Here is a 7,420-nt window from a genome sequence, read left to right as displayed (position 1 = left end):
TAGTAGCTGACGCATTAAGCCGTAAGAGCCATGTCAATACGTTAATGACGGGAGAAATACCCAAGGAGTTAGCAGAAAATCTTCGTGAACTATGTTTGGAAATAGTTCCGAGAGGCTATGTAGCAGCATTGGAGATTCAGTCAACTTTGATGGATAAAATCAGGGAAGCTCAGAAAACTGACAAAGAGATTGCCGCTATAAAGGAGAAACTGAGCAAAGGAAAAGCTAAAGGATTTCGTGAGGATGAGCACGACACCCTATGGTTTGAAGACCGCGTTTACGTGCCCAATGACCCGGAGATCAGGAAGTTGATTTTGCAAGAGGCACACGATTCACCATATTCGATTCAGCCAGGTAATACCAAGAGGTATTTGGATTTGAAGGATATTTTCTGGTGGACCGGAATGAAGAAGGATATTGCGGAGTATGTAGCAGTTTGTGATGTATGTCAGAGAGTAAAGGCAGAGCATCAGAAGCCAGCAGGATTGTTACAACCATTGTCGATACCCGAATGGAAGTGGGATAAGCTAGGCATGGATTTTATCATGGGATTGCCCAGGACTCGTTCAGGCTATGACTCGATTTGGGTTGTAGTCGATCGATTGACGAAAGTAGCTCATTTCATCCTAGTAAAGACCACTTACACCAGTGCTAAGTTGGCAAAGATATACATGACCAGGATCGTATGTTTGCATGGAGTTCCAAGGAGTATCGTTTCAGATAGAGGAACCCAGTTTACCTCAAAGTTTTGGAAGCAGTTGCACGAAACTTTGGGAACCAGGCTAGAATTCAATACAGCTTTTCATCCACAGACAGATGGACAGACCGAAAGAGTCAATCAGATTTTGGAGGATATGCTGAGAGCTTGTGCGCTAGATTACGGATCTAGTTGGGACGATAATTTGCCATATGCAGAGTTCTCTTACAACAACAGTTACCAAACCAGTTTGAAGATGGCCCCTTTCGAAGCTTTGTAAGGAAGGAGGTGCAGGACACCGTTATCGTGGGACGAAGTTGGAGACCGCCAGTTGTTTGGACGTGACTTGATTAAAGAGTCTGAATAGAAGGTGAAGTTGATTCGCGATAGGCTCAAGGTAGCCCAGTCCAGACAGAAAAGTTATGCAGATTCTAAATGCAAGGAGACAGTTTACGAAGTCGGAGATAGAGCTTATCTTCGAGTATCCCCACTTCGGGGAACAAAGCGTTTTGGAGTTAAAGGGAAGTTAGCGCCACGATTTGTAGGACCATATCGAGTTTTGGAGCGTATGGGAGAAGTGGCCTACAAGTTGGAATTGCCTGAAGGATTGTCAGGAGTGCATGATGTGTTCCACATTTCTCAGTTAAAGAAATGTCACGCGGAGATGGATGACATACCGTTGAGAGACACAGTGCCATTGGAAACTATTCAGTTGGATAACGATTTGACCTATGAGGAGAAACCAGTTAAGATCCTCGAGTTTGCCAGCCGAGTTACTCGCAGCAAGGTTATCAGGTTTTGCAAGGTTCAGTGGAGCCACCACACAGAGGATGAAGCCACCTGGGAACGAGAGGAAGATTTGCTCAAGGACCACCCTCACCTATTTTCTAGCCAACCCGAATCTCGAGGGCGAGATTCATCTTAAGGGGGGTAGGTTTGTAACATCCCAAATTTCCAATTTGGCATGTTATGCATTAGATCATCAATGCATATCATATTTTATTTTGCATTTTGGTTGATCCTAGAAATTCTACGCAACTCAATGACCCACGGAGAGAGTTGGGGATTTCGTTATTTTCATATTTGAGTTCTCTCAAATTTTGAGAATAGGATCATTTAATTTTATTTATTTTAACATCAATTATTTCTATTACAAAAATATGAGAGAGGGAATAAAATGACTTTCCCAAAATAAAGAAATATTGAGGATTTAATAATAAAATCAAATAAGATTTTATTTCGGAGTTTTTCGGTGTTTTATTTGAATTTAGGAAAAATGTGCGTTTTTCAAAATTGCATTTAGGTCCCAAATAAATGTTCACCTTGTGCGGCTTGATTTTAGAAGCCCGTGAAAATTTATTTCGGAATTTTTGGAGTCCGTTTAGTATTTCTTTTTATTTTTCTTCCGAGCGAAATAATTTAAAAAAAAGTGAACCGACCTACGGGCCGTGTCCGACTAGGACTCCGGCCCGGCTAGCCTTTATAAGCTGGGGGAGGCCCATCCCCAGCCCCAGCCAAACCCTAGCCGCCGCGCCCCAGCCCCGCGCTGCCGCCAGCCGCCGCCGCCGCCTCGCCGCCCGCGCCACGCGCCGCCGCCGCCGCGCCGCGCCGCGCCGCTATCGCCAGCCACCGCGCCGCCGCCGCCGCCAAGGTTCGCCGCCGCCTCGACTTCTGTGCCATCGTTTTTTTTAAAATAGATCGGTTTTTCGTCGGTTTTTCCGACGGTTTCTTTTTTAGTTTCGGTTTTTTAAATAGATCGGTTTTTCCGGTTTATTTAAATAGCGAGCATTCGTCCGTTCATTCATTCTAGCGAGCGTTCGTTGTTTTTCTTTTTCTCGGATTAAATCCGTGATTTTTCTGATCGCGATTCCTGATCCGATTTTCATTTTAGTATAACTTTTCGCTCGTTTATCGGAATCAGGCGATTCAAGCGCCTAGAGATTCGTCTCGAAACCTTCGATCCGTTTAACCAACTTAAACAAGATTTTGCTACTGTAAAATTTGCCCTAGATCCAGATTACTAGAACGAAGTTGTTTTCTTTCGTCGTTTGACTTTTGTTGCTTCGTTCGATTTGATTCTTTTTGCTAACCGGAGTTCTTAAGTTGAACCTTCTGGTTAGATCTCTTATTTGAGTTTTACCTGTGCATTAGATGAGTACTTATTGTATGCTTGTTTGTTTGTTTGTGATAGAATACCGGAGTGCGCCGCTTGTTACTTCGAATCGTTAGGTTTCGCGGATCATCAGCAAGGCAAGTAACACTTTGATCATACCTTTTCTACTACCCAGTTTTATTGCATTAGATCAATCCTCACACATTGCATGATTAGGATCTAATTAAATTGTGGGATGGGAAGTAGTTGAGGTAGTACCTATTACCTGTTTATTATCAAACCTTTGGGAGTTACTTCTACGTTTGCTTATTATGCCATGCTATGCTAGTAGACGTGGATTGGGTGAGTGATATCCATGACAGATGTGAGATTGTTAATTAATGGTTTATCTAAGGTGGCAACTTAAACACACATCTGGGTGGATTGAGGCACCTGGGTATTCCAGGACTTGCCTGTTTTCTTTTGGACCGCCACCCAGGCTCAAAGGGATCATGAGACTATTCATACTAGAAACTTCCGTGTGCAGCCACAAGCTATTATGGGCTCTAGCATAGTTGACTAAGTTGTGCGAACTCTTACAGTGGTAGACTAGCAGATGTAGGGGATGTAGGTGGTACGGTCTACCCGATCGTAAGGTGCTAGCGCTTCTGAAAGACTATGTCTCGGTCATCCGTCTTCTCAAACACCATGTAGTGCGAGAAACCAAACGGAGGCGATCGAGTCTTGTGGGGAAAAGTGCGCAAACCTCTGCAGAGTGTAATAAACTAATCATGGTTAGCCGTGTCCCCGGTTATGGACATCTTGAGTATCTAGTACCTGGATTATCATGTGAATCTCAACATGTTACTCTAAATTAATTTTGTTGGGTTATGTTTAATGATGATGCTTAATTGGGATTGAGAATGCTGTCAACCATTCTCAATGTTTAACAACTACCATGATAGTTAAATAAATTTATTCCTTTGAAGTAGGGAAAAATTGGCTTTACGCAAAACTGTAACCATAGAGCTTTCCACCAGCCAAATATGCATATAGTATAGCTATTTCATTCCATTACTCTCTATGTGTTACATTGCCAGCATATTCCACGTGATGACCCGTTTCGGGCTGCAACGTTAATGTTGCAGACTTTTCAGACGACGATTAAGGAGTTTTAGGTCATGGTTCTATACTCAATGATGCCGTTGGAGTTGATGGACTCACTTATCTTCCAAGCCTTCCGCTGTTATCGTTATTAGATGGCCTTAAGCCTTATTTATTGTAATAAGTTCTCTTATGAGACACTCGATGTAATAAGTGTGTGATTGCTACTTTGCTATAAATCCTCCAAGTAAGGTGTGGTGTCAGCATTACTGATCCAGGGATGACACCGGAGCACAGAGATCAGACTATTTGAGGTCTGGTCGCTACAACTCAGCTAGGAGTTAATCTCCCGGATGACACGGTCATTGACAGAATCCTTCAGTCGCTTCCACCGAGCTACAAGAGCTTTGTGATGAACTGCAATATGTAGGGGATGGAAAAGACCATTCCTGAGGTATATTCAATGCTGAAATCAGCGGAGGTGGAAATCAAAAGGAACATCAAGTATTGATGGTGAATAAAACCACCTAGTTCATGAAAGGCAAGGGTAAGAAGAACTTCAAGAAGGACGGCAAGGGATTTGCCGCGCCCGGTAAGCAAGCTGCCGGGAAGTAGCCAAAGAATGGACCCAAGCCTGAGACTGAGTGTTTTTATTGCAAGGGAAGTGGTCACTGGAAGCGGAACTGCCCCAAATACTTAGCGGACAAGAAGCCCGGCAACACTAAAGGTATGTGTGATATACATGTAATTGATGTGTACCTTACCAGTACTCGTAGTAGCTCCTGGGTGTTTGATACCGGTGCGGTTGCTCACATTTGTAACTCAAAGCAGGAGCTTCGGAATAAACGGAGACTGGCGAAGGACGAGGTGACGATGCGCGTCGGGAATGGTTCCAAGGTCGATGTGATCGCCATCGGCATGCTACCTCTACATTTACCTACGGGATTAGTTTTAAACCTCAATAATTGTTATTTAGTGCCAGCTTTGAGCATGAACAATGTATCAGGATCTCGTTTAATTCGAGATGGCTACTCATTTAAATCCGAGAATAATGGTTGTTCTATTTATATGAGAGATATGTTTTATGGTCATGCTCCATTGGTGAATGGTTTATTCTTAAAGAATCTCGAGCGTAATGTTACACATATTCATAGTGTGAATACCAAAAGATGTAAGGTTGATAATGATAGTTCCACATACTTGTGGCACTGCCGCCTTGGTCACATAGGTGTCAAACGCATGAAGAAGCTCCATGCAGATGGACTTTTGGAGTCTCTTGATTACGAATCATTTGACACGTGCGAACCATGCCTCATGGGTAAAATGACCAAGACTCCATTCTCAGGAATGATGGAGCGAGCAACCAACTTGTTGGAAATTATACATACTGATGTGTGCGGTCTAATGAGTGTTGAGGCTCGCGGTGGCTATCATTATGTTCTCACCCTCACTGATGACTTGAGTAGATATGGGTATGTCTACTTAATGAAACACAAGTCTGAGACCTTTGAAAAGTTCAAAGAATTTCAGAGCAAGGTTGAGAATCAACATGACAGAAAAATCAAGTTCTTGTGGTCAGATCGTGGGGGAGAATACTTGAGTCATGAATTTTGCACACACTTAAGAAAATGTGGAATAGTTTCACAACTCACGCCGCCTGGAATACCTCAGTGTAATGGTGTGTCCGAACATCGTAATCGCACTCTATTGGATATGGTGCGATCTATGATGTCTCTTACCGATCTACCGCTATCATTTTGGGGCTATGCTTTAGAGACTATCGCATTCACTTTAAATAGGGCTCCGTCGAAATCCGTTGAGACGACACCGTATGAATTATGGTTTGGGAAGAAACCTAAGCTGTCGTTTCTAAAAGTTTGGGGATGCGATGCTTATGTCAAGAAACTTCAACCTGAAAAGCTCGAACCCAAATCGGAAAAATGCGTCTTCATAGGATACCCTAAAGAAACTATTGGGTATACCTTCTACCTCAGATCCGAAGGCAAGATCTTTGTTGCCAAGAATGGGTCCTTTCTAGAGAAAGAGTTTCTCTCGAAAAAAATAAGTGGGAGGAAAGTAGAACTTGATGAAGTATTACCTCTTGAACCGGTTAGTGGCGCAGCTCAAGAAAATGTTCCTGAGGTGCCTGCACCAACTAGAGAGGAAGTTGATGATGATGATCATGAAACTTCAGATCAAGTTGCTACTGAACTTCGTAGGTCCACAAGGACACGTTCCGCACCAGAGTGGTACGGCAACCCTGTCTTAGAAATCATGTTGTTAGACAATGGTGAACCTTCGAACTATGAAGAAGCGATGGCGGGCCTGGATTCCGACAAATGACTGGAAGCCATGAAATCTGAGATAGGATCCATGTATGAAAACGGAGTATGGACTTTGACTGACTTGCCCGATGATCGGCGAGCCATAGAAAATAAATGGATCTTTAAGAAGAAGACAGACGCGGATGGTAACGTAACCATCTATAAAGCTCGGCTTGTCACTAAGGGTTATCGACAAGTTCAAGGGGTTGACTACGATGAGACTTTCTCACCCGTAGCGAAGCTGAAGTCCGCCTGAATCATGTTAGCAATTGCAGCATTCTATGATTATGAGATATGGCAAATGGACGTCAAAACGGCATTACTTAATGGTTTCCTTAAGGAAGAATTGTATATGATGCAGCCGGAAGGTTTTGTCGATCCTAAGAATGATGACAAGGTGTGCAAGCTCCAACGCTCGATTTATGGGCTGGTGCAAGCATCTCGGAGTTGGAACATTCATTTTGATGAGATGATCAAAGCGTTTGTGTTTATGCAGACTTATGGAGAAGCCTGCATTTACAAGAAAGTGAGTGGGAGCTCTGTAGCATTTCTCATATTGTATGTGGATGACATACTGTTGAAGGGAAATGATATAGAATTCTTGGAAAGCATAAAGGCCTACTTGAACAAGTGTTTTTCAATGAAGGATCTTGGAGAAGCTGCTTATATATTAGGCATCAAGATCTATAGATATAGATCGAGACGCCTCATTGGTCTTTCACAAAGTACGTACCTTGACAGGATATTGAAGAAGTTCAAAATGGATCAGTCAAAGAAGGGGTTCTTGCCTGTATTGCAAGGTACGAGATTGAGCACGGCTCAGTGCCCGACCACGGCAGAAGATAGAGAAAAGATGAGTGTCGTCCCCTATGCCTCGGCCATAGGGTCTATCATGTATGCTATGCTATGTACGAGACCTGATGTAAACCTTGCCGTAAGTTTGGTAGGAAGGTACCAAAGTAATCCCAGCATGGAACACTGGACATCGGTCAAGAATATCCTGAAGTACCTGAAAAGGACTAAGGATATGTTTCTCGTTTATGGAGGTGACAAAGAGCTCGTCGTAAAGGATTACGTCGATGCTAGCTTCGACACAGATCTGGATGACTCTAAGTCACAAACCGGATACGTGTATATTTTGAATGGTGGGGCAGTAAGCTGGTGCAGTTGCAAGCAAGGCGTTGTGGTGGGATCTACATGTGA

The sequence above is a fragment of the Triticum aestivum genome, chromosome 4A (assembly GCF_018294505.1).
Source record: "Triticum aestivum cultivar Chinese Spring chromosome 4A, IWGSC CS RefSeq v2.1, whole genome shotgun sequence".
NCBI lineage: Eukaryota > Viridiplantae > Streptophyta > Magnoliopsida > Poales > Poaceae > Triticum > Triticum aestivum.
This window is presented reverse-complemented; position numbering follows the sequence as displayed.